Source organism: Sus scrofa, chromosome 18 (genome assembly GCF_054392235.1).
Source record: "Sus scrofa isolate SSC_HxYL_T2T_F1_AM1 chromosome 18, Sscrofa_HxYL_maternal_Yorkshire_Landrace_v2.0, whole genome shotgun sequence".
NCBI lineage: Eukaryota > Metazoa > Chordata > Mammalia > Artiodactyla > Suidae > Sus > Sus scrofa.
The window spans coordinates 55,363,291-55,390,225 of record NC_139400.1 but is presented as its reverse complement, the minus strand read 5'-3'; the positions used below and the strand labels follow the sequence as shown (position 1 = coordinate 55,390,225).

General features: G+C 44.2%; 1 long non-coding RNA gene and 1 other non-coding gene across 2 annotated transcripts in view; both read right to left on the bottom strand.

The window, feature by feature from the left end:
• LOC146395063 (uncharacterized) overlaps nucleotides 1-26,935 on the bottom strand; it is a 137,574-nt gene that overhangs the window by 52,338 nt on the left and 58,301 nt on the right. The gene's annotated exons all lie outside the window — the stretch shown is intronic.
• MIR148A (microRNA mir-148a) lies at nucleotides 26,852-26,919 on the bottom strand. The gene has a single exon (NR_038485.1). It is a non-coding gene; the product is annotated as a microRNA mir-148a (primary transcript).

The following is a 26,935-nucleotide window of genomic DNA, read 5'->3' as shown; positions in this document are numbered from 1 at the left end:
TTCCGGTAGCAGAATAAATCCCCTACCTTCCATCACGTGTAGCCTGTTGATAACGGTGACGCCAACTGCCCAGACTGAAGCGGCTCTCGAATTTTCTAACTAGAGGATACCACCGTGTCCTCTAGCAGTTGAATTTTCATGTATAAAAAGCGTTATTCACAGGTAAGATGGACAGAGCTAGACAGGGGTCTGTCTAACATTCATGCTGTCAAAGGCCAAAAGGAAGGTATCCTGAGACAGGTGACAGAAATGGCTCTTCAGTAGGGAACAACCCACACTGGGTCACCCAGAATTCCAGATTTCACGGTGCTTCTTATTCTACACCCACCCTCCCTTCACACGGAAGCATCCTCATCTGTGGCCTTGGTTTTCCAGGAGCCTCCACTTTCTAGAAGTCTGAAGCTTGCTGCGTGGCACGGCGGCAAGTTCAAAGGCTTCTTAGGTGGAGGAATTACAGGGGAGAAGCCTGAAGATTAGAGGCTGGATCTTCCTGCCGACACAGAGGAGACGCCTCTGCACACATGGAAGGGAAGTTGCCAGCCTGCTGCTGTCTTTGTTCACCTCCGCCCCGAGGAGCAGACTCAGATCTCAGCTCTCCGGGAATGGCAGAATTTCACAGCAGGGCCCGTGGTCCCCAGGTCGTCTGGGTTTCTGCCCCCAACACACCCACACGCTACACTCTCCAAAGCCACAGCAGATAAGCGGAAAGTTGACACCTGCTTTGGGCCCAGGACAGGGACCTGACTCAGATGCCTGCCGCTTCTCTGGCGTCTCCTGGGAAGCAGGAGAGGCCAGGACACTCCTACCTGGGGGCCACTCGAACTGCCCTGCCAGCTTTGGGGAGCTCTGGCCCTTTTTTTCAAGGGAAAATGTTGAGTCCCTGAATGCAGAGGGAAGAGGTGGGAAAATGACTCTGACTCTCCCTCCTCACATTTACCAGTCTGATGTGGCTCCAAAGGTGTAGACTGAAGCCACAGCAGTGGTGGGGGAGGCACAGTATGACTGGTGCTTTCCTGTTATTTTGCACGTAATTTTGATGGTTACTGTTCTCAAGCCTTATTAGCTAGTGAACTGCAGGTTACTGTTTTCACCGAGCCCAGAAACCCCGGGCAACCTCACCTGCCCAGCTGATCCTCCTCGTATCCTCCCCCATCTCAGTTATTTCTGAAAATCCCCAGCTAATGTCAAATTTTCTCAGAAATGACACACCTGGGTTCTCCAGGTTGTGGCCTCACGGGAGCCCCTGAGCCACTAGAGAGAGGAGCCACCTCCTGGCCTCGGCTGCTGAGACCCCAAGAGAACACACTTTCTCGGCTGCATTATTGAGTATGCGGGCACCACCAGTGCCCCTCAGCCCACCAGATGCTGGCCCTGCTTTCCTTGCAGAAATTCAGCGATGCCCATTTCCTCTGCTTAGGACTTAACCCTCACAAGGAGTCACACTGGAAAACGACCCTTTTCCCATCTGCCTGCACCCACTTTCTCCAGAAGAGTCTCCACAATTCGTGGACCTTGGCAAGGATGGGATTTTCTTGCAAGACTTCTGTTAGAAACGGAGCTTCCTGGGCCCTCCCACGCCCACCCCAGAGATCCTGAGCTGCTTTCATTTTATTTTATCTTATTTTATTTTTTGCCACAGCTGTGGAATGCCCGATCCTTAACCTGCTTCGCCACAGCAGGAACTCTGATGAGCTGCTTTTAAATAAGCTCCTCAGATGATGCTGAGGCAGGCGGGCTGGGTGACACTTTGGAAAAAAAACTGGTGGAGACCGTGTGATGATGACTAACTCACGCTAGGTTTTCACATGGAGAGGAAGCCGGAGAGCATTTGGAGAAATTCCATAGTGAAGAATGTGATGGGTAAAAATGGAGAGTGCAATAGGGCTAAGAGAGTAGGAAAGAACTAGAAAGCATTAAAACGGCATCCCTGGTAAGAAATCAGAACTCAGGGGTTGTACAGGAAATCGGGGCGGCACCACCCCTCCCAGCTTCTTCCCATTCACAGGTGGGGCTCCAGGAAAGACTCCACCAACCACCCCTTCCCTTTAACCCATTTCTTCTACATGCTTTTTCAAGGCAGCCAAACACAGCAAGCAGAAAGGCAGTATCTGTTGGGATGGGCCATCCCATGAATGGGGAAATGACAAGCTTCGTGCAGAGGAGTTTCCACGTGGCATTTCTGATGTATCTTTTCATTTTGCGATGGACCCTTAGCTATTCGTTCCTATTTGTAGCTAACCCTCTACTGCCAACACCCTCATCCCACCCTTCTTCCCCATCACTCTTGAATCCATCTGGTCCTCTCTATGACCAGAGTCAGGACTGGGCTCATGTAAACTAGAAAATTGGCCTGGAAGCAGGAAAAGCGAAGTGGATCTGGGAGCTTTGGCATTATTGCACATCCCAGAGCCCACATTCAATTGACTGAAAAGCCATTCCTTATCTCTGCCAGAGCGGGGTGAACACAGAGACACATAGCTGCCCCTTGTTTCTCTCTTTGTGGGGGACATTGTGACTGCCTCTTCCCAGTGGCCACTCTCCCCCAGGCAACAGATCTCAGCCATAGCACACGGCTTCCTGTCCAGTCCAAGTTGTGTCCAAAGTTGGCCCCATCAGACCAGAGCAGTGCTGTCCACTAGAACTATAATGCAAGCCACAAATGTCATTTTAAATATTCTAGTAGCCACATAAAAAAGGTAAAAAGGAATAGATGGAATTAATTTTCAAAATATAATTCTATAACCCAGTAGATCTAAAATATTATTCACATAGTCATGTAAATTACTGACATAATTTACATTCTTTTATTTCATATAAGTCTTCAAAATGCAGTGTTTTTTACCCTGATAGCACATGTCCATTTGGAATAGTCATATTTCAGTTACTTAATAGGACCCTTAGCCAAAGTGACTTAAGAACAAAATAGCTAAGACTCTACTAAAATCGGAAATGAAACAAGGGATACTACAATTGATTTTATAGAAATAAAAAGGATTTTAAGAGAGTACTTTAAACATTTGTAGGCCAAAAAATTAGATAACCTAGATGGAATGATTTAATTCCTAGAAACAGAAAAGCTACTAAGAGTGAATTATAAAGAAATAGAAAACTCTGAACAGACCTATAATTACTAAGGAAATTGAACCAGTAATCAAAAAACCTTCCAACAACAAAAAAAAGCTTGGAACCAAACCTGTTAGAACTAATAAACAAGTGTTAAAAAATTGCAGGATACAAAAAACATCCAAAATCAGTTGTTTCTAAACACTGACAGTGAACAATTAGGAGAGGAAATTAGGAAAACAATTCCTTTTACAATGGCATCATAAAGCATAAAATTCTTAGGAATAACTTAAGGAGGTAAAAGACTTGTATACTGAAAACTACAAAACATTACTGAAAGGAATTAAAGAAGACACCCATTGTAGCTTAGCAGGTTATGAATCCAACTAGCATCCATGAGGAAGAGGGCTCGATCCCTGGCCTCACTCAGTGGGTTAAGCATCTGGCGTTGCTGTGGTGTAGGTCACAGACAAGGCTCAGGTCCTGCTTTGCTGGGGCTGTGGCGTAGGCTGACAGCTGTAGCTTCAATTCAACCTGGGAACGTCCATGTGCCGCAGGTGCAGTGCCATTTATGGCAAATGATTTTCAGCAAGAATACCAAGACAGTTCAATGGAGAAAGGGTATTCTTTTCTACAAAAAGTGTTGGGAAAAGTGGATATTCGCAGGCAAAAGAATGAAGCTGGACCCTGACCTTACCCCCCACACACAACTTAGTTCAAAATGGATCAAAGACTCTTGAAGAAAACATAGGGAAAAGCCTTATGACATTAAATTCGGCAATGATTTCTTGGATATGACACCAAAAGCTCAGGCAATGACAACAACAAAAATAAGTAAATTGGACTACATCAAAATTTAGAATTTTTTGTATCAGAGGATACAATCAATAGTCTGAAAAGGCAATGCAGAGAATGGGAGAAATATTTGTGAGTGATATGTGACAAGGAATTGACATCCAGAGTATATAAAGAACTCCCACAAGTCAACAACAAAAAACAAATAATCCAATTCTTAAAACGTGTTAAAAACTTAAGTAAACATTTCTCCAAAGAAAATATACAAATAGCAAAAAAGCACATGAAAAAATGCTCAACATCACTGATCACTAGGGAAATATCAATCAAAACCACAATGAGATACCACCTCACACCCACATCACACTAGGATGACTATTATCAAAAAACAAAATAGCAAATGTTGGCAAAGATGTGGAAAAATTGGAACACTTGTGTACTGCTAGTGAGAATGTAAAACAATGCAGATGTTATGACAAACAGTATGGTAGTTCCTTAAAAAATTAAAAATAAAATTATCATTTGATCCCGTGGTTCCACTTCTGGGTATATACTAAAAGGAATTGAAAGCAGGGACTCAAAGAGATATTTGTACACCATGTTCACAGAAGCAGTATGCACAACAGCCAAAGGGTAGAAGCAACCCAAGTGTCCATGGACAGACAAATAGCTAAGCAAAACATGAAATGCACATATGTGGAATATTTTTCAGCTTTAAAGGGAAGGAAATTCTAGCACATGCTACAATCTGGATGAACTTTGAGGACACTATGTTAAGCAAAATAAACCAATCACAAAGAGACAAGTACCATATGATTCCACTTATCTGAGTTATGCGGAGTAATCAAATTCATATAGACAGAAAGTCAAACGGTGGTTGCCAGGGACCCAAGGTAAGGGGATGGAGAGTTGCTATTTAATGGGCACAGAGTTTCAGTTTTACAGGATGGAAAGATTTCTGGAGATGGATAGTGGTGATGTTTGTCCACTAATGTGAATGCCACTGAATTGTACACTTAAAAATAGCTAAGATGTTACATTTTACATCAGGTGTATTTTATCATAACTTTTCATTTAAAAAGTCTTTTTATTACGGTACAGGTGATTTACAATGTCATGCCAATTTCTGCGGTACAGCAAAATGATTCAGTTATACATACATACACCCCCGCCCCCCATATATTAACATTCTTTTCCATCATGGTCTATCCTAGGGAAATGGATACAGTTCCCTGCGCTGTACAATGTGACATTGTTGTTTCTCCTTTCTAAATTTAATAGTTCACATCTAACACCAAACTCCCAGTCCATCCCTCTCTCTCCCCTTCCCCCTTGGCAACCACAAGTCTATTGTCCATGTCTGTCTGTTTCTGTTTTATATATAGATTCATTTGTGCCACATTTTAGATTCCACATATATGTGATATCATATGGTATTTGTCTCTTTCTAAATTATTTCCCTTAGTAAGATATTCCAGCTGCATCCATGTTGCTGCAAGTGGCATTATTTCATTTTTATTGCTGAGTAGTAGTCCATTGTATACATGTACCACATCTTAATCCATTCATGTGTTGATGGGCATTTAAATTGTTTCCATGTCTTGGCTATAGTAAATAGTACTATTATGAACCTAGAGGTACATGTATTTTTTTTTTTTTTTTGAGTTATAGTTTTCTTCTGGGTATAGTACCAGGCGTAGGATTGCTGGATTATATGGTAACTCTATTTTTAGTTATCTTTTCTTTCTTTCTTTTTTTTTTTTTTTGGTCTTTTGTCTTTTTAGGGCCGCACCCACACGACATATGGGGTTCCCAGGCTAGGGGTCGAATTGGAGCTGTAGCCGCCTGCCTACACTACAGCCACAGCAATGGGGGATCTTAGCCTCATCTGCAACCTACACCCAGCTCACGGCAACACCAAACCCTTAACCCACTGAGCGAGGCCAGGGATGGAACCTGCATCCTCATGGATGCCAGTTGGGTTCACTAACCACTGAGCCACAATGGGAACTCCTCTATTTTTAGTTTTCTAAGGAAACTGCATACTGTTTTCTATACTGGTTGTACTAATTTACATTCCCACCAACAGTGTAGGAGGGTTCCCTTTCCTCCACACCCTCTGTAGCATTTGTTATTTGTAGACTTTCTAGTGATGGCCATTCTGACTGGTGTTAATCGCAATTTTTTAAAGGTTCAAGTCTTGCTAGTTTTAGTTCCTAAAAGACTCAGTCATCATAATTCAATACGTGCATGTCATATGTTTGCTTTGCTTTTTAAAATTTTATTTATTTATTTATTTTGCTTTTTAGGGCCACACCAGGGGCATATGGAAGTGCCAGTCTAGGGGTCCAGTTGGAGCAGCTGCCAGCCTACGCCACAGCCATGGCAACGCAGGATCCAAGCTGCATCTGCGACCTACACCACAGCTCACAGCAATGTCGTATCTCCCTGCCACTGAACAAGGCCAGGGATCAAACCCACATCCTCATGAATACTAGTCGAATTTGTTTCCACTGCACCACAATGGGAACTCCATGTTTTTCTCTTAGCCCTTAATCTGAGCTAGCACCCCTTTAAAACATTAAAGGGCCAAAACCAGATGAATTTACACACTCCAGAGGGAAATAATATAGTCCCCCAAACTCGATTTTCTCAGGAAAATTTCTGACTTCCAACTTATCAGTGTCTTTCTCTTTATATCCTTGTACCTGGTTCAATCAACATTTATTGAAAGGTTACTATGAGCTGGGCATCAAAGATACAAGGAAATGCAGGGGTTGACTCTATCAGGCCTTCCTGCAACAAGAACTAGACCTTGAGCTAGATTTTGAAGGGTATGTAGAATTTTCCAAGGGGCAAAAGATGGGGAATAGCATTCTTAGAAGCGGAAAGAGCAAGTGCCAAGGCAAGTGGTTGTGGAAGGGCAGGGTCCCTCCTGGGAAATGGGAGACACTTCAATGCGGCCGAATTACTAGGTTGATAGTACGGAGTGTGGAAGCATAAGCCAGGGAGATAGGTTTCCTGCTCTCTGCCCTTCTCACTTAAACAAGTTGTCTTTCCAGTATAATAAATGAATTTTCCATTCCCAAGAAAGTATTTGCCATGTTCCACTAAAGAGAACACTATTAATATAATTTCTCTTAAAAATTTGGATTAAATTTTATCCAAGTAGTTTTCAAATTCTCATTTGACATAAACATTCATCACCGCAAATAAATAAAGGAATCTCTCAATATTCCTCCTTACTTTGAAGAAGCTAATGCGTGTTTGGCAGGAGAGCAGTACAACTCATATTACTTTCCCTTAGGGCTTCAGGAGTAAATATTTTCCACTATCAATATCTACAGTCACAATTGAAAGCCAGGAATCACTGCATCTGCATTTCAGAGCTGGTCAAGACACACCAATGAAGTGGTAAGGAAGATTGGTTTTCGTGCAGAGATGATGAAAATTTATGAAATCCAGGGAGTTAAAATGATAAATCGGGGGCCACCGTCTCACTCTAAAACAAACCACTGTGAGAGGGGTGCTCCTGGGGTAACAGGACCTGCCACAGGCTAGAAGAACATTTGTGTTCCACTCCCACCTCCACCTCTTCGGATCCCTGTGATTTTGGACTCCGGTCAATGAAATGGCAATGAACACACCCCCTTGCCTTCTCCCCCATAGCAAGGCTCTGAAGAGCAAATGAGATAATGCATATCATGTGCTCAGAAAGCCATAAACTGCTCTATTGAAGGCAGTTATTTACACCCTTGCAAAGACATTGCAGTAAGGAATGCTAGAACTTTATATATTCAATTAATCTTTTACGAGTTTGCAATCTAGCCTCCATCTCTGGACACTCTGACACATTCTAAAGAATATCTCAACTTAGAAGTTGACAGAAAAAAAGAAAAAGTTGGCAGAACCCGGAGACAAACCCATCAAAGAACTAAAAAACAAACTGCCACATTCCATAGCTAGCCTGTAAGCCCTATGTCCCCGGCTACCTTCATTTACATGATAGATTCTCCTTCCAAAATTGCCTATAGAAGGGATGTTTTAAAAATCAAATCACATTGTAAATATATTGGGTTAGTTCATTTTTAAAGGGCCTGCAGCGGTAAATCCTTTGGAAAGTGAATGATTATCCTTAATCTATCTGTTGCGTAAATACAGATTTTTTTTATCCTGGGTTTGCTTGAACTATATATACTTGAACTGAAGGGGCCCCAGGAGTGATTTATTCCACACCTTCAGCTAACAAATTGCTATTCTCGATGCATGATTGCTTCAGCAGCAGCAACTGGGATTAAGAGGGAAGGCAATGGATCAGGCCTCCAGCACCATGTGTGGTGATGACCCACTTAGGATTCTAACACGCTCCATCATGGCCCTCAGGAAGAAGATTTCTCCCTGTTAAATGAAAGGCAATCGGAGCTATAACCACCTACTATACTATATTAATTCCAAATAACATAGTTTTTTTAACTATAGGCTCCTGGGAGCAGATATTTTACTTCCTATTAAGCATATAATTTACCTGTGTAAAAGTACCACATGCAGTTTGTAAGTGCTACAGAAACATGAATTAACAGAACTATATTCAGAGAGAACAATGAGCACCTAGAGGATTATGTACTTACTCTAAAGATTAAATAACATTCCTTTATTAATAACTACTTTTTTTGGTCTTTTTGTCTTTTCTAGGGCCGCACCTGCGGCATATGGAGGTTCCCAGGCTGTAGTCACCACCCTGTGTCAGAGCCACAGCAACTTGGGATCTGAGCCCGTCTGCGACCTACACCATGGTTCACGGCAACACCGGATCCTTAACCCGCTGAGCGAGGCCAGGTATCGAACTGGCAACCTCATGGTTCCTAGTCGGATTCGTTATGGGACCTCCAGTAACTAATTATGCATCAAATCTAAAACACAAACACTCAGCCATACAGAGTTATCACTTTGGAGAAGCAAAGGCCGTGATATGAATGAATGAAAGAATGAACAAACATCACTTTGCTGGGTCCACTTTCTCTCATATCTTTCTCTTTCCAAAACATGTTAACAGCGTGTCCCTGATGACGAGCTCTGTAACAGCCTTTCAGCCAGGAAAACCAGGGCACACACTGCTTTAAGAGTAGCTGGGATTTGTCTGAATCAAACACGGCAAGGCAGAAAGACACAGAAAAGACTGCCATAAAGAAAGAAGCTTCTGGAGTTCCTGTCGTGGCTCAGCAGTTAACAAACCCAACTAGCATCCATGAGGATGTGGGTTCCATCCCTGGCCTCGCTCAGTGGGTTAAGGAGCTGGCGTTGCCGTGAGCTGTGGTATTGGTCGCAGATGCGGCTCAGATCCCATGTTGCTGTGGCTGTGGCGTAGGCAGGCAGCTATAGCTCTGATTCAGCCCCTAGCCTGGGATCTTCCATATGCCATGGGTATGGCCCTAAAAAGACCAAAAAAAGAAGCAGCAGCTTTTATTACATTTAGAATGGATAAGCAATGAGGTCCTACTGTACAGCACAGGGAACTATATCCAATATCTTGGGATAGACCAGGATGGAAAATAGTATAAGAAAATGTGTGTATATATATGTGTGTATATACACACATATGAATATATCCATATATATGAATGTATTGACATATTTATATACATATGCATGTGAATGTCTGGGTCACTCTGCTGTACAGCAGAAATTGGCACAACATTGTAAATCAACTATACTTTCATAAAAAATAAATTTAAAAAAGCTCTTTTACACGTATAGATCCTTAGAAACAGGAACTAAGTTTGGCCTCTCCTACCGCCTAAATCTCTTTGAACGGTTTCACAGGAGTCACTAACATAAACTCCCATTTGATCTACCGTCCTCCAGACTTACTGCCCATTAGCCCTGCTCAACACCCCACAAACCCATTCCAGATCATACTTCTCGCTGCAGCAGGAGCTACTTTTCAAAATGCTCGTCTCCGTGTCTCTTCCTGCCTATAGCCCTTCAGGGGCTCTTCATGGCTTTCAGCAGAAAGTCCAGATCCACTGGCAGTATGTATTGGGCCCCCATGATGTATGCTCCCTGTCTGTCTCTCTCACCTTGTCCCCTGTCTCCTATGCTTACAAGCTGGTACAACAGCTATGCGAGGTCTCAAACCCACCAGGTAGCCCAGTGACTCCGTGCATTTCTGAATCCTATCTTTTCTCAAGTCCCCTTCTCCTTCCTCTTCATCTTCGGGTTCCTGTTCATCCTTCAAGATCCAAATCTAGACTATCCATGTGTCTTGGTCTATTTGGACTGCCGTTAACAGAAGACCACATACTGGGTGGCTTATGAACAATTCTGGAGACTGGGAAGTCCTAGATTAAGATATCTGCTGATTCACAGAGTTCCCGTCGTGGCACAGCAGAAGCGAATCCGACTAGGAACCGTGAGGTTGTGGGTGTGATCCCTGGACCTCACTCAGTGGGTTAAGGATCTGGCGTTGCCGTGAGCTGGGGTGTAGGTCGCAGACACAGATCAGGTCCTGCGTTGCTGTGGCTCTGGAGCAGCTCTGATTGGACCCCTAGTCTGGGAACCTCCATATGCGCGGGTAGCAATCTCACTCTTGGGCATATACCTGGACAAAACTTTCCTTGAAAAAGACACATACACCCGCATGTTCATTGCAGCACTATTCACAATAGCCAAGACATGGAAACAATCCATCGACAGACGACTGGATTAAGAAGATGTGGTATATATTCACAATGGAATACTGCTCAGCTATAAAAAGGAACAAAATAATGCCATTTGCAGCAATATGGATGGAACCAGAGACTCTCATACTAAGTGAAGTAAGTCAGAGAGAGAAAGACAAATACTACATGATTTCACTTCTGTCTGGAATCTAATATACAGCACAAATGAACCTTTCCACAGAAAAGAAAATCACGGACATGGAGAACAGAATTGTGGTTGCCAAGGGGGAGGGAGCGGGAGTGGGAGGGGCTGGGAATTGGGGGTTAATAGATGCAAACTATTGCCTTTGGGATGGATAAGCAGTGGGATCCTACTGTATAGCACTGGGAACTATGTCTGGTCACTTGTGATGGAGCAGGATCATGTGAGAAAAAAGAATGTATACATGTGTGTGTGACTGGGTCACCTTGCTGTGCAGCAGAAAATTGACAGAACACTGCAAATCAGCTATAATGGAAAAAATAAAAATTATATATATATAAAAAAAGGTATTTGCAGATTCAGTGCCTGGAGAGAGCCATCTTCATGGTTCACAGACAGTTGTCCTTGTGCTGTGCCCTCACGCGGCCAAACGAGGCAAGCGATCTCTCTGGGGATTTTTTTGTATAAGGGCATTGGCCCCTAATCTCCTCCCAAAGGCTCTGCCTCCTAAGACTGGCACCTAGAAGGTTAAGTTTCAACATATAAATTTTGAGAGGACACAAACATTCAGTCTATCACACCATCTTTGGGAAGTATTCCTAGCCCCTTTCTTCTGGAACTAGATGGGTATTGCTGTCTTGGTGCCACCTCAACCTTATAAATACCCACCTGCCACAGGATGGCACAGTGATTTGATTACACATTCATCTCTCCTATCAGGTTCTGAGTTTCTGTAGAACAAGAAATGCACCTTACTTACCTTTGCAGAACCAGTGCTTGACAGCATCTGGTGAGTAACAGGTCCTTAATAAATGTCTATTAACTAAACAAATCCTTTGCTGAGGGGGAGATGCTGTCTGAGCTTGGAGCCCCTGCAGCCCAGAGGTATGGCTGCACCTGGGGGTCTCTTTGCTCTTGAGTGTCAGTACCTGGTTCCCTCTGGCCAGAACCTCAACTTGAGCTGCACCGTGCATGCCTCAGACAGCGGCTTGACCCCAGAGACAGCCATCTGGGGGGTTCACTTGTAAAACAAGGAGCCAAAAGCCACTATTTTGTACCAAGTGCTTCAGAGTCCAAGTCTGACCCTTGTGGATGAAAGAGCCAGCTTTAGTTTTGACCATGAGCTTGAAGGGCACCTCTCACTCTGAAATGCACCAGTGCAAAACTTGGACGTATGGAGGTTTGTGATATCCATCCGTAAGATTCGGATTCTGTGTGAATTCTGCACCTCCCACTCTGAGCACTCTTTGGCAGTCTTTCAATCCATTCAGTAAAGTGTCACTAGGGTGAGGCATTTGAAGTTACTTAAATGGTGTGTTAAGACTTGTGGCAGCTTCTGCTGGTGGGTGAGCAATGGGATGAAATGCGGCTGGTGAGGCCCTCTGCTACAGAAACACCCGTGCGGACCAGCTGCTAGTGAACTCTGCAAAATGGTCTCCGGGGACTCTGGACTGGAATCCTGGCTCCACGTCCTGGCTTTGCCATTTGCCAGCTTTGCGAGCCCTGGCCACGTTACTGCTTTATGCCTCTGTTTCCTGATAAAGTAGAACTACTACACCAGAGTCACTTTGTTGTGAAAGTTAAATGAGATAATTTATGGAAAGCGGCTAACACAAGGTTTGGTCCAGATTAAGTGCTCCATAAATGTTAACTCTTAATTCTATTATGATTAAGAGAGAAGAGTCAGTATCACAGACCTGGGCAGCCTGGGATTGGAGCCCCGCTCCATCCTTTCGTACCTGTCTGCCCTTGAGCAAGTTATTCAACTCTCTGTGGCTCAGTTGCCTCATCTGTAAAAGGGATGTAATGTCAGGTTGTTTCAAGGAATAAATGAGGCAAAAGCCTATAAAGTGCCTCCGTCTGAACACTGCCCGACACAAGAAAAAAGCCAGCCTCCAGGGTGGTTCTCTTTCCAAAGGTGCTTTTGGACACAAGATATACAGGACCTGGGTACAATATTGGTGGCACTAACTAGGGTTAGAGTTAATACTAATAGTACTAGTAAGCAGTAGCAACAGCATGACTTTTTACTAATTAAAAACAGCTTACATTTACTGCATGCAAGCTCTGTGCTGGTACTCAGTCTGGAAGCCTCTCCTTACCTATCTTTTCTGCAGAGAAGCTCACCAGATCCTTCCCAGCCAAAGACAAGTCACCTTTGGCTCAGTATGCTAGATATACCAGAGAGAGTATAACTAAATCTTAGCACAATCCCTGGCACATAGTAGGTGCTCAATAAATACATATTGCAGGCATGAAGGATACCAGGGCCGCCATGTTGCACAACCTAGGGGGCCGTCTGTAATGAGCATACTGCTCCTACAGCAAGGTTCTAGCCAGTTTAACTTTGTTCGTACAAACTCCCCTTGAAGGGGACCCTGCACCCACTGATTTTAGTGCCTGAATATGAATCGTTTCAGGATGATGGCTGCAGGGTGGTTCATCAAGCAAGAACAGTATCTTAATACTGTCATCTCTAGAGCCGGCAATCCAAATGTCTGTGAAATGTACGTATTGGTATTTATGTTGATCACTTAATACCAGTGATTATTAAGTCAATATTTTTTAAGTGATCTGCACACTTTTTTCCTACCATCTAGAAAAATCTTTAGCATGATTCTGCTGAGGATCAGTTATAATCAGGCAATATTGGTCACATGTTTATTGCGCTCCTCCATCTCCCAGCTCCCTTTCCAAAAAACTTGACCTACAGTTCGGTCTTCACAAGTTTATTCAGATAGCCCTCCACTCCCTGTGTTTCAAGAACTTTGAGAAACTTGGAGTTCCCGTTGTGGCTCAGTGAAAATGAACCTGACTAGTATCCATGAGAAGGTGGGTTAAGGATCCAGCACTGCCATCAGCTGTGGTGTAGGTCGCAGACACAGCTCAGCCAGTGTTGCTGTGGCTGTGGTGTAAACTGGCAGCTGCAGCTTGCATTCAACTCTAGCCTGGCAACTCCCATGTGCTGCAGGTGCAGCCCTAAAAAGCGAAACAAAAACAAACAAAAAACCTTGAGAAACTATGTGCCCCAAGCACAAATTTAAGGAGCTGCTTAATATTTTTCATAAATTTAAATAGTTACAAAGGATGTAAGTGGAAATATTGAGATTTTTAAAATGGTGACATTACTCTTTTATATGTATTTAATGAAACTTAAATGTCATAGCAATTTATTTATTTATGTTTCTGTTTACAGCTGTACCTGCAGCACATGGAAGTCCCCAGGCCAGGGACTGAATCGCAGTTGCAGGCCTACACCACAGACACAGCAATGATGGATCTGAGCCACATCTGTAACCATATGCAAACTGCTCCACAGCCTGTGGCAATGCTGGATCCTTAACCCACTGAGCAAAGCTAGGGATCAAACCACCATCCTCACGGATACTGTGTAGGGTTCTTAACCTGCTGAGCCACAACAGGAACTCCTCATAGCAAGTTAATACCAACACATGATCCATTTAAAAAAATATGTGAACAACTTCTTATTTAATAATTTGCATAGTTATAGTGTTCTTTTATTTGTTTTTTGTTTTTTGGTATTTTGCTTTTTAGGGATGCACCTGTGGCACATGAAAATTCCTGGGCTAGGGGTCAAATGGGAGCTGTAGCTGCCGGCCACAATAATACCAGATCAGGGCCATGTCTGTGACCTACACCACAGCTCACAGCAACACCAGATCCTTAACCCACTGAGTGAGGCCAGGGAGCAAACCTGGATCCTCATGGATATTAGTCGGGTTCTTAACCCACTGAGCCACAATTGGAACTCCAAAATAGTGGGGGTTTTGGGGAACTGTTATTCATAATACTTTCCCCACAATTTTTTTCTATGATTTAATTTTTTACACTTTAGTTGATTATTCTATCATACTTCTCAGCAATTAAGACACATATAAGAATTATTTAAATTTGTTTCAGTTTCTCATGACTATGAGAAATTAAATATTTTTTCTAGACCGAAACTTCACTACAATGATTATGAGTACACAGCTAGGCAAAAAAAAATGTAAATATATTTTGTTTTGATTAATAATTATTAAACATAAGAAGGAAAGTTTTTCTGGAAACCATTTCTTCATGAGGTTCCTTGGAAAGCCTTAGAGGCTTGATTAAAGGAAGTAGCCCAGATGACACTTTTGTGCTCCTCGGCCATCTCTTCCTAGTAGAATGGAAGCCCCAGGAGGAAAAAGTCTTTCCTGTTTTGTTCCCTGCTGCAGCTCATCATCTAGAACTGTGCCTGGCACATAATAGGCATTTGATACGTTGTCAAAGGAAAGTGTCTTTTGTTTGAATCTCAGAGGCTTTTATATGGCAGGCAATCCACATTAGTAAGATTTGGGATGAGGGCAAAAGAAAGAAAGTGCCCCTATTTTGTAGAGTGGGAGAAGGATGCTGGGGAAAGGAGATATAGGAGAAGGTAAATCTCCCAGAGCCCGGATGATTCTGATGGAAGTCAGTTTCAGAAAATCATCAGTAGGGAAGTTGAGGACACAGAATCGATTCCCTTGACATTTCAATGCCCAAGAACTCCCTATGAAGTTTTCACATATCTCCCTTGATAGGCGAAGATCTCCGGGCTTCGAAGAGGTCCTGCTAGGAGTTCTCTGGTGGCTCACAGGTTAAGGATCCGGCATTGCTGCTGTGGCGCAGGTTGGATCCCTGGCCCCAGAACTTCCACGTGCCATGAGTGTCACAAAAAAAAAAATACGATATTGTTTTAAAAGAGAGAAGTGGGTGTGTCAGCATCAGGAAGAATAAGGAGAAAAGCTTCTTTGGATTAGAATCATTTAAGGCTAAAAACTTCCCAATCCTTTAAGGATCCGGTGTTGCCATGAGCTGTGGTGTATGTTGAAGATGCAGCTCAGATCTGGCGTTGCTGTGGCTGTGGTGTAGGCTGCCAGCTGTAGCTCCCATTCGACCCCTAGCCTGGGAACCTCCATATGCTGTGGGTGTGGCTCTAAAAAGACAAAAATAAAATAAAAAATAAAAGCTTCCCAATCCAGGATCAATCTAAAAAGTAATGCTGGAAGAGAAATGTATGCATTAACTAATTCCACAAAAGAAAACCGAAGAGAGCAAATGTGTGGAAGGACGTGGTTATATCTCATCTGTCACCATATCAAACATCTAAAAAGCCCCCATCAGTGAAGATAGATTGAGGTTATGTTAACTCTCAGCGTAAAGATCCTGAAACACACACACACACACACACACACACAAGGGCAGAATCTACAAACTCATTCACACATGGAAATATGTACCAAATGGCCTCTATGTGCCAGTGATAGGTGTTGTGATGTAATAAAAAATCGAGCACAAATGCTCCTGCCTTTGTAAGGACCTGGGATCAAAGCCAAGGTAGCCAATCTTCTAGGAACTGTGCTACAATTTATCTTTAGTAAACCACATCTCAGAAGCAAAAAGAAACCTTACGATGCGCATTGGGGAAGAAGAAATGATCCAAGAGAGAAAACATGTTCTATTTCCTGTTTTTCCATATTCCAATTCAGTTTTTTTGAGGTCAAGGTTCACAATTCATCATACAGTGAAGTGCCTCAAATGATTTCAGATTCACTATTCGGAAGCTAGAAAGATGAACTGAATTCAATGTCTGGTTTTCACGGAGGATAGATAAATCCTGATCAACAGTTCACATCAGATGGTTTAACAGCCCGAGCTGGTCTTGCTTAACCATCCTCTTCCTTTTCTCTAACCCCCAGACATCATCACGACACCCTAACCTACCAAATCTCAATGGCTTTTCAAAACTGCGTTAGCTTTTCCTCTCCCCTAACACACACACACACACACGCCTGAGAGCACACACACGTACACATGCACTCATGCACGCACACACTCACAGCTTAGGAAGACTGAAAAAAACCGAAGGCGTATTTTCCATAGCACTTCAGTTCTTGGTAATGTGACTTCAATATAAATGTTGACTCACAGGGAAACAGTAGCCAACTGGAATTGCAGCTTTGAAAAATGAAATAAAAAAGCAAGAACTTATCTGCAGATACCCGTTCTTTTTCTGTGCTGCTACAAGGGTGTAGCCTCACCATTGAGATGGAACACATCTTTTTGACAGCATGCAGCATCATCAGGAAATTCTCTAATTCTAGAAGTTTTCTAATTAAAGGTGCCATGTGCACCAAGGAAGGCAAAACCAGGTCCAGCCCCAGAAGGTGTGACAGACACTAATCCTCTCCGAAATGCATGAAGTGAAAAAGACCCCTCCAGCCTCTTCTCCTGCGCGCCTCCAGAATAAATGTCAGCACAATCCATGTCCTTTGCTGGAGACCTCCTACCCCCAAGCACGGGGTGTGTAACTGAACCTCTAAGCAGAGACATATGATGATGATTTTCAACTTTGATTAGGAGCTCTTGAAGATAATTGTCTCTTCCTGTTTCATCCTCTAGAAAGATCTCCCCTTCCTTAATTTGGTCACAAAGTGGTTTTCTTTTAAAAGGACTATTTTGACTTTCAGAAAACACACAAGAAGCAGCAGAGTATTCACACACCGCAGAAAATGGGCCCTCAGCTGCTAATAAATTGCATTGTTCTCTAGTCTCCAACCCTTCTGCCATCAAAAAAAAAAAAAAAAAAAAAAAAAAAAAAAGAGGGAGAGGGAGTTACCGTTGTGGCTCAGTGGTTAACTTGAATCCGACTAGGAACCATGAAGTTGCAGGTTCGATCCCTGATCTTGCTCAGTGGGTTAAGGATCCGGCATTGCCGTGAGCTGTGGTGTAGGTGGCAGACACAGGTCAGATGTGGCATTGCTGTGGCTGTGGCATAGGCCAGCGGCTACAGCTCCAATGAGACCCCTAGCCTGGGAACCTCCATATGCCGCAGGTGCGGCCCTAAAAAACAAAACAAAAGACATCTACAATCTTACAGTCCTTTTGAATCGGTCAGCTCTTGTTCAGAAAAGGGAGAGGAAAGGCAGGAAGGAGGCAGGGACACTAGCAAGAGGGTTAACCACTCACTCAGTCTTTCCCACCCCCTAAAAAAGTCACTTACAGATTAAACGCCCCAGAGCACGAGCCTTGGTGTGTGACCTGCCTCGGACTCTCTGCCCTGTCTCTTCTAGTGAGAGGGGCTGGCTTGACTTCCCTGGTCAAAACACAGTTAACTCCATACAGTGATGGTGTAAGGACAGCCGGGCACTTAGCGGGTGCTCAAGAACATGGGTAGAAACGTTCCGAAGAACAATTCCTCTAAGAATGGGTAACCTTACCCATGACTTACCAGGCACTATGAATTTTAATCTGCTCCACAGTCCTGTGACGTGGGTACTATTATAGTCCTTGTTTCAATGACTAGAAAGCTAAGGAACGAGGATGCTAAAGAACTTTCCCAGAGTCCCAGAGCTACTAAGAGGCTAAGCCTATACTTGAACTCCAAGAACCAGGTTTAGAGCAGGGCAGTCTGATGGACTTCCTACCACGATTGACACGTTCATAACCTAAGCTGTCCCACATGGCAGCCACGGGCCGCATGTGGCTGCTGAGCACTTGACGTGTGGCTACCGTGACTGAGGCATTGAATTTTTCACTTCCATTTTAATTAATGTACAGTTAAATAGCCACATGTGATTAGTTGCTACTGTGTTGAACAGTCCCGCTTAAGAGGCTACATTGACTGCTGCCAAAGATTAGGTACATCCATTGTGGGCATCAGACTTTAAAAAAGAGGAATTCCAGCAGGGGCACTCGGTAAAGAATCCAACGGCAGCGGTTCAGGTCTCGGCAGAGGTGTGAATTTGATCTCCACCTGGCACAGTGGGTTAAGTATCCAGCATTGCACAGCTGTAATCTACACCACAGCTGAGGTTTGGATTTAACCCCTGGCCCGGGAACTTCCATATGCCATGGATATGGCCATAGAAAAATAGTAATAAAACATGGGTTAATTTATTTATACATGTGGTTGTAATGTGGGAGACTATGACCTTATTCTAGCAACATACTACTGCCATGGTCAGATTCTATTTGTCTTCTTCCCATGTGGCAAATTTCATTTTTTTGTTGTTGTTGTTGTTGTTGTTGTTGCTATTTCTTGGGCCGCTCCCGTGGCATATGGAGGTTCCCAGGCTAGGGGTCGAATCGGAGCTGTAGCCACCGGCCTACGCCAGAGCCACAGCAACGCGGGATCCGAGCCGTGTCTGCAACCTACACCACAGCTCACGGCAACGCCAGATCGTTAACCCACTGAGCAAGGGCAGGGACCGAACCCGCAACCTCATGGTTCCTAGTCGGATTCGTTAACCACTGCGCCGCGACGGGAACTCCCGCAAATTTCATTTTAAGCACGAAAGTATTCCATTGTGTTTTTTTTTTTTAAAAAAGTAATAGTTCCCATCCCTGCTCAGTGGGTTAAGAACCCAACTAGTATCTATGAGGATGCAGGTTTGATCCCTGGCCTCGCTTAATAGGTTAAGGATCTAGAATTGCTGCGAGCTGTGGTTCAGGTTGCAGACGCAGCTCAGATCCTGAGTTGCTGTGGCTGTGGTGTAGACTGGCAGCTGCAGCTCCTATTCGACCCCTAGCCTGGGAACTTCCGTATGCCGCAGATGTGTCCATAAAAAAACAAAAACAAAAGTAAAAAAAAATCAAAAGTGCATAACCTGCTAAGTGAAAGTTCTTCCGTCCGTGACCTCCAGCTCCCCCATCCTAATCCTCGTCAGACCAGAACATACAGACGGTGTCTATTCTGTGTATATATGTACATGTGTGCACATCGAAGGATCAAAATCGGATCAACCCCCTTTACTGTTCTATAACATTTCCTTTGCTCATCCCTGGTGGCCTATTGGTTGGGATTCAGCGCTCACTCACTCTCCTTTGCTGAAAACAACATCTCATTCATCCTTCCATGTTGATTGCATGCATTTCTTTTTCTTTTTCTTTTTTTCTTTGCCTTTTCTAGAGCCGCTCCTGCGGCATACGGAGGTTCCCAGGCTAGGGGTCTAATCGGAGCTGCAGCCACTGGCCTACACCAGAGCCACAGCAACGTGGGATCTGAGCCACATCTGCAACCTATACCACAGCTCACGGCAACACCGGATCCTTAACCCACTGAGCAAGGCCAGGGATCAAACCCGCAACCTCATGCATGGTTCCTAGTCAGATTCGTTAACCACTGAGCCACAACGGGAACTCCTTTTCTATTTTACTCTTTCCTATGGCTATTTCATTGTATGGCTACACTGTAATTTATTAGGTCCTCTATTGATAGACATTTTGGTTGATTCTAAATTTTTCCCTTAAAAACAACATTGCAACGAGTGTACAATCACCATGGAATCACAGCCTTGTAAAACTGCTCCCTAGAAGTGGTGCAACAGCCACTTCCATTTGCCTCCCAAAAGACACAACTTCCCCCATCTTTTCTTTGGATCGGAGTCCATCCACCTCAGCTCCTCATGAGTCAGAATTAAGTCCTAATTGGTTCAGACCAGTCACATGGTCCCACTCCCACTGGCAGTCATTGGTTAATGGCTGGGCATCCAACTCAACTCTGCCCAATGGGATACAGCAACAAGTGGCTGGGGGCCTTGAGAAAACAAGGGGCTCAGGAACATTCTTCTGTCATATCCAGAGTTGCTGTGGCCTTCATACAGACATGAGAGGACCTTGTCTGAGAATAAGGCAAAGAAGCTGAGAATGACAGAAGGGAAAGATGAAAAAAAAATCCTTAATGTACTGTTGAGCTGCTGAATTAACTATTCCTGGAGCGTCCCTCCCTGTGGACTTGACAAGTGAGATAAGTTATTTTTCCTTTTAGCCAGTTGAGTTTGGGTTTGTATTACTTAGAGCCCAAACTGTCTAAACCAATACACATTGGCTTGCTAGTTATAAGGGTATGAAGGGGTTTTATTCTGATAAGTATCCTGAAGCCATTTCTGTTTACCCTTTTCATAGCATAAATGCAGACAGGAATCTCAGTGGCTTGGATGCATCTTCCACCCTCTGGAACAGGAGTTTTCTTGCTACAATAATCCAAGTGTATTTGAATAACTCTTCCATAAGTATCCCCTGCCTTCTGATGCACACAGATGATACTATACCAAATATAAAATCAGAAATCTGCCCAAACGAAAGATGGGAAAGCCAGAGCTGCACTTTCTAGCCTTTTTCATATCACATTACATATAGTAAATGATAATATTTTAGGGCCTACTGGGGTAAATGGATAAGGCTGCTTGAAGCCAAGGGTTCCCAGTTGCTGGCCCCGCTGAGGGCAGAGAACACTATTTGGGCCCACTTGAAACCCATTCATGGAACACTAGTTGTGAGCTAGACGCTAGAGAGATTCATCATATTTCATTGATTGTAAGCAACATAGTTTTCCACATTTTATCTCTGAAATTAAAATGCATCTTACAGAGTTCCCTGGCAGGCTAGCAGTTAAGGATTTGATATTGTCACTGCTATGGCTTGGGTTTGATCCCTGGCCCAAGAACTTCTATGTGCCATGGGTGCAGAAAAAAAAAAAAAAAAAAAAGATGCACCTTACAACTGATAATATCTTCTAAGTGCTATCAGCCAGGCAGCATGCATCACCTCATCGACATTTTCTACCTTTGCCCAAATTTGATCTGAAAGTCTTTTCTTGGCCCATTCTGGTAAGCTAAGGAAAGCCCCAGTTTCACGGGCAATTATTTTTTTACTGGGTACAGAATTTCCACCTGGGGTGATGAAAAGTTGTAGAGATGGATGGTGGTGATAGTTGTACAACAGTGTGAGAATATTTAATGCCCCTGAAGTGTACATTTGAAAATGGTTTGAACAATAAATTTTGTGCTCTTTAAATTTAAAAAAAATATTTAAAGACGAGCATCAACCTTGCACAAAGGCTTGGGTGCAGAGACAAGAGCCCGTGGGGCTCCCTTCTAAGAAACACTGTGTCTTGACTTGTGCTCTTATTAGCACAGAGGATGAGACTGTGTGAAACAAATCAGCCATTGAAGACTTTGGATAGGAAGTTCCAGGAATTTTTTTTTTAATGGCCACACCCACGGCATATGGAAGTTCTTGGGCCAGGGACTGAATCCCAGCCACAGCCGTTGGTGACGCTAAATCCTTTAACCCCCTACGCCAGGCTGGGAATTGAACCTGCACCTCCACAGCAACCCGAGCCACTGCAATTAGACTCTTAGCCCACTGCGACACCGAGGGAACTCCTCCAGGAATATCTTAAGCAATTTATCTGATCATTTTCTTTGTTATGTGTGCCCAGGAGTGACAAGTGACGAAAAAGCTTTGTTCCGGCAATTCCCTATTTGACCCTGCAGATCCATCTCCACCCTTTCCTACCCAAAGGAAGCTGACCTCTCCAGATGGACTTCTAGTTGTGGGTATTTCCTTCCCTGGCTCCCTCCCTGCTGGGCTGTGTGTTGGCAATGGATGCATTTCTCCACCAAAGGCCCCAGCATCTCAGGGGCAGCTCTCTTGCACAGCCTCGCTCTCTCCAGGATCTAGCCTTCATCCCTTCTGGCCTGGGAGTGGTACCCACTTCCCACCGTTGCCAGCCCCAGGGCACTTTGTGCTTCCCTCCCGGTCTCCCCCAGTTCTGCCCACACCCTTTGCAAGTACTCTTCTCACCAAACACTCTTCAGTCCCTCCACTTTTTAAGGGTGCTCTTTGCTTCTGGCTGGGGTTCTGCCTTTTTTCTCTGTATCTTCATTAATCTAAAAGAGCTCTTTTCAATTTCTTTGGAAATCTGCGTGGTAGACGAACACAGTCACAGTTTAATTGGCTGCACTTTTCCTTTCTTAGTGCCCCAGAAGTCATCGTGCATCTCGAAATCATTGACTTCTCAGTCGGGTAAAATTTCCATTATGCCATAAAGGGTTAAAGAGATGTTTCTAATATTATACTTCCAGAATTTACTTGAGACTATAGCCAAGCGAGTTTAATATTTCGAAATATACACAGTGCAGTTTAGTGCCAATTTTATTCCCTGGGTGAGAATGACCAACAAAATGTATGTGAGGGCCTCAGAAGCAGGCTGCCTTGGAAGGTTGCCCCAGGCCAGCTGGACTTCCTGCTCTCATCCTAAGTCCGTCCACACCCCTCCCATGCAGCCCACTGGCTCTCAGTTCTGTCTCCTGCATTACTTAGTCACTGGCTCATCCACCTCTAAACAACTCACACTCTTCCCTTTGCTGCCAGAATACATCTGAAAAAGCAGAGCTCATCGGACTTAAGATCCTTAGGTCGCTTCTCATGGCTTTGGGGATGAAGTTCGAAATTTTAAGCACACCACACCCGTCCCTTCATAATCTACCCCCATCAATCTCCTTGGCCTCATTTCCTCTTATTGACGCATGACACTCATGCCTGCCACACGTAAGGACTTGCAGATTCCTAAGCATATCCTACTGTGGCACAGTTCCGGGAGTCTGTCTTTGCTGGTCCCTTGAACTAGAATGCCCTTCCCTCCCTTCATTCAGCTACCTACTTATTCTTCACCTTTCAGCTCAGTTATCACCTCCTCCCGGAGGCCTTCCTGGATGTTCCAGGTTGAGTGAGCAGTAGTTCCCAGCACCCCATGCATTTCCCTCTACACCAAAACTGCTCACATCCAGAGCCTGGCTCTTGGTAGGAACTCAAAGTTGTTAAATGAATGCATCAATACAACTTCTTTATTTTCTATTTGTATTGCTTTTGGGGGGGTACTGTATCAACCCAGATACTTTGAAGAAACCACTAGTCTCTTTTTTTCAGCGTTCAATTCTACCCGGTGGCAAAAGTGACCGGTAGACTCAAAATCGTAAAATCCTCCTCAACGCAGTGCTCCCACAGGGCCCTGGAAACCAACTGCACAGGCTAAAGAGAGGCTAAAGATTTGCATTAAGCTATAAACCCTGAATATACTCAGTGCTTTTGACTTTGAACCTAGACTTCCAGGCTCTGTCCTGTGCTGTAACCAATTAGGCAACTGAATGATGCCCAGCACAGCATAGCTGCTAAGATCATAGACTCTGATCTAGGCTGCTTGGGTCTGTGCCTTGCTTCAGCCACTGACTAGCTGTGTGCCCTTGGGCACATCATTTCATCTCTTTATCCCCGTTTCTTTATCTGAAGGATGGCAATGATATTAACGGTACTGATCTCAGAATCAATGATTTAACATACACCAATCTTTATAACAGCACCTGGCAAGAATGAAGTACTATTTAACCAGTAGATTTTTTTTTTTTTCCTATTAAATGGCAAAAAGAGAGAGGCATGTCTGAGGAGCAAAGCAGTCTTTTCTGGAGGATTCTCTGCTGTGGTGAAGCCACTGCTAGCTAGCTCTCCTAGCACCCACTTAATGAATTTGCAAGTCAGAATCATGAGACCAGAGGCCAACATTGCCAGGGTCCTGGGGAAGGTGCCATCTGCCTTCCATCGGGTTCCACCAAGGTGACCAAAGCAACACACGTTTTTATTCCATACGCATCACACGTAGCGGTGTGAACAGTGAGTTCTGCCTTTTTCTTTTCCTGCCCACAGCTTTTGTTTCAGGTTTCTCTGACTGTAGCAATTTGCCACGAAAGCTCCCTGTACATACCACCCGTATGAATAAGAAAAATTTTAAGTAACACGAGAAGCTGAGCAGAAGAGTCATTTCTGAAATCACATGTGGCCTAGACGGTAGACTCCTTTGGCTCCTGGGGATCCCAAAACACGTGAGTCCACCCACCCAGCCCCCATCTCCAAGCACATTGGGAGCGCTTGGGAGTCCTCTGGAATAAACGTTATTGGAAATGCAAGATTAACTAGACTCCTAGAATTTTGTTGTTGGAAGATGGCGTCAGATAGCCCATCCAGGTGAGGACTTCGGGGCCCAGCAATTTGTTTCTCCAGCTCTTCATGGGAAGATTCTTCTAGCACCCTCACATGCCCCAACCTTTGCACTTGAAAATAAAAATGCTCTTTAAAAAAAGTGGAAGGTTACCGATGTTTAGTCATATATAATTTCCGTTGCATCTCTCATTTTGGTTCATTCACTTGAAATGTTGCAAATAAAGACGGGAGGGTCCAGGTCATGCCCAGTAGGCTGCTGCTGATGGTGTCTCTCAGCCTGGCCACCCCCGTTCTAAAAGCACCCTGCCTCCCCAGGGCTCCCTGCTCCTTTCCTGGCATGCTTTCCATCCTCCCACTTTATATTCTTATCCTCTGCCTCTGGCAAGAAGAATAACCTCCAAGAGAACTGGGATTTGGGCTTATTTTGCTCACTGCCCAATCCTTAGCATTGAGACTAACACTTGACACTCAGGAGGCAACAAGACACAGGATGCTGCATGACCAAGGTCTGTGAGAAAATGCCAAGTTTATAGTAAGCACTGCCTATTTTCCTGTCTCCTACCCCTGTTATCCCATCTTCTCAGTCCTTTAACTCGCCAGCAGTCACAGGCAGGAGAGAAAGCAAAAATTTCTAAGCAAATCATTTAAGCATAAAGTGAAGGCAGACATAATCCCATCAGGAACTCTAAACCTCACCCTTCTTTGGTGGGGAGACCCCGATGTCATCTCTCTTCTTGGATGACTGCTCTTCCAGTCAACGACTCCATCCCACACCCTCAAAGAGCCACCTGCATTCTCTCACAAGGTTGGTTTAAGTTTTGAAGCGGTTAGTATTTTCAAAACATCTCGTGGACATATTCAGACACAAAAATCAGACGGAAGAATCATTTTTACCAGTAAGCATATCTTACAACTCAAATGAATACAAGTTCATGAGTTTGAAACACTTTATTTTACTGCACACATGTAACTCAGCCATCTTTGGGGTAAAGGTTGAAGAACTGAAGCAAAAGTCACTGATGATAGGAAAAGGCTGGAGACTGGATAACAGCCGCGTAAAAGAGAATCCAGGCTGTCTTAGGATCGGGACACACCATTCCTGTGAAAAGCCACTACTAAGTCCTACCATTAAGCTCTGATGTCAAGTAATTGAATACTCCCCCCACATACTCACATACGTGCACCATTGAGCCTGTCTCCATTATCACCCTGTCCCCATGATAAGCCAGCTGGAGTACAAAGGCAGTGGCTTTTATAAAATCAAGAACCTCTCAAAGACACAAACAGGGACCGTTCCCCCCCCACCCCAAGCATCTTACAAATTACATCAAAAGTGAGTCTCTCCCTCACCAGACCGTCAGCAACATGGCCCAGGAACCACTTCCTTTCTACTCACCTCCCTGTGCCCTGTGCCTGGCACTCAGCAAGTGCTTCAAGCATATCTGTTGAACAAATGCCTTTGTTAATAAGGCGTTTTTGTAGTTTTTTGGATCAATAAGCTCTCCAGTCGAAAGCTCATAAAATCAAAAGAGGGCAGTATCAATGGAGCGGGACTAGAATCTGGTGCTGTCACTGCCCAGTGCACAGAGCAAGCTATTGACAGGAACTCCCCAACCGAAACCCACATTCCAGTAGTGATGAGAGGAGCAGTGTCTCCTGCGGAAAGTCTCTCTACAGCCCCCAAAGAGTAAATAGCCCCCACCTGCCCCTCACCCAGCTGCCTTTCAAAATTCTTTCTTGAAAAAAGTGCTTCTTTCCATTAATAAAACCTATTTTTTTAAAAAATAAAAGTGAACTGGACCTAAATCAGAAACAGAACAGGTCACCATACTCAACCCTGGCAGGATCTCATTTCTCTAGCAGGTCGCTTGAGTAAAAGGACCATTACCTATGGCTTCTCTACAAACACATTTCCTTCTTCAAAGGTAGAGTTAAATTCCTGTAAGGCACTGCACACCCACACGCCCATTAATAAACCTGTGGCTCTCCTCTCCTGCTCAGTAAGTCGGTCTTTTGAGTACCTTTTAAATAACCTTGAAAAGCCCAGAACTTTTTTTTTTTTTTTTAAACCAAAAAACTCTACTGTCAGGAGTCCACCAGGGTAAGATGCACGGAGATTGGGGAGGATTTTGAATTGAACTCACAAGCTTCAAGGGAGTTGGCCACCTTCCCTGAGCAGTACTGGGACCCCTCTGGCCTCGCCCCTCCCCCCAAGGGAAAGGCACTGCGACGTGGCCACCAGGGCTACCCCGTCTAGTATCCGAGGACGCCCTCCCGGCAGCGGTGGTGGTGCTGGTGGTGGCGGCAGTGGCGGCGACCACAGTCTCCAGAGACAAAGTTCTGTAGTGCACTGACTTCTATCATATTCAGAGTCGGAGTGTCTCAGAACTTTGCCTCAAAAGACCAAAGTGGC